Raw genomic sequence first — 1,404 nt, forward strand, 5'->3', positions numbered from 1 at the left:
CGAGCCATACTTAAGCTTTCTCATTTATTTTTTTTCCTCGATCGCGGTTAGCAACTTGAACCTTTCATATGTCATTGATAAATATGCATGTGTAGTTCATAGTTTAATTTCTATTATTTCTAGCTAGTTAGTGACAAATGCATGATGGTTAATTATATACTTTATATAATAATAATGCGATGAATCGGCAATGGATGTACGGTAACCGACTCTGTGACGAGTTCAATACTTTATATTATTTGTATTTTTCTGACTTGAAATGAATTGGTTTTATTTTTCTGAATATTTTGATATAGTATTTGTATTTTTCTGATTTGAAATGAATTGGTTTTATTTTTTCTGAATATTTTGATATACCATTTGTATTTTTATGATTTGAAACGAATTAGTTATCAAAAAAATTCTTTAGTCGCGGTTGGTGAGACTAACCGCGACTAAAGGATACCCTTTAGTCGCGAGTTGGTGAGACCAACCACAACTCAAAGCTCTTTTGCGCGGGAACCAAAAGCCGGCGAAAAAGGCTTTAGTCGCGGTTGGTCTCACCAACTACGACCAAAGCCCCGAAAATATAAATAGCGCGCGCGAACCGCCGCTCCGGTTCATCGATCACTTCATCGAAGACGCCGCAGACGAGCGAGACGACGCGCCGCCGACGCCATCTCTCGCCCTAGTCGCCGTCCGTTGCCGTCCGTCGCCGCCGCCGCGTCCGCCGCACCGCGCGCGCCCTCGCCGGCCAGCTGCCGCCGTACGCGTGCGTCCGGCCGTGTGTCGTGTGTGTTCACGCTCGCCGTTGTCAGCCGCCTCTCGCATCCCTGCCCTCGCCGCCGTCCACCACCTCTCGCCTCGCCGCCCTCACCGCCGTCTGCCGCCTCTCGCCTCGCCTCGCCGGCCGTCCGCCGGCCGTGTCCGTCGCCGGCACGCGCGCCTCGCTGCCCTCGCAGAGAGCAGAGAGAGGAGGAGCCCCGGCCCAGCCTCTTGGTGTGATTTTTTAATTCATTTGTTGTAAAAATAAAAATAGTTGTTGTAAAAATAAAAATAGAAATAGATTTTCTGTCAAAATAAAAATAGATCCCCGGCCCGGCCTTTGTGTGATTTTATTAAATTCATTTGGTGATATATTGTTGTTTAATTAATAAAAATAATTTTTTTAATTGTTGTAAATAAAATAGATTAAATTGTTAATTTTTTAATTGTTAATTGTTAATAAATCTTCTGGTGATTTATCTATTGTTATTTTGTTAATTGTTAATTGTTAATTATTCTTCTTTGTTAATTTGTTAATAAATCTTCTTTGTTAATTTGTTAATTGTTACAAGTCTTTGTTATAAATCTTCTTTTTTAATTGTTAATATGGCGGCCTACGTTCTACTAACTTTTTTACATGTCTTCAGAAGTGAATATGGT

This window comes from Lolium rigidum, chromosome 1 (assembly GCF_022539505.1).
Source record: "Lolium rigidum isolate FL_2022 chromosome 1, APGP_CSIRO_Lrig_0.1, whole genome shotgun sequence".
Lineage (NCBI taxonomy): Eukaryota > Viridiplantae > Streptophyta > Magnoliopsida > Poales > Poaceae > Lolium > Lolium rigidum.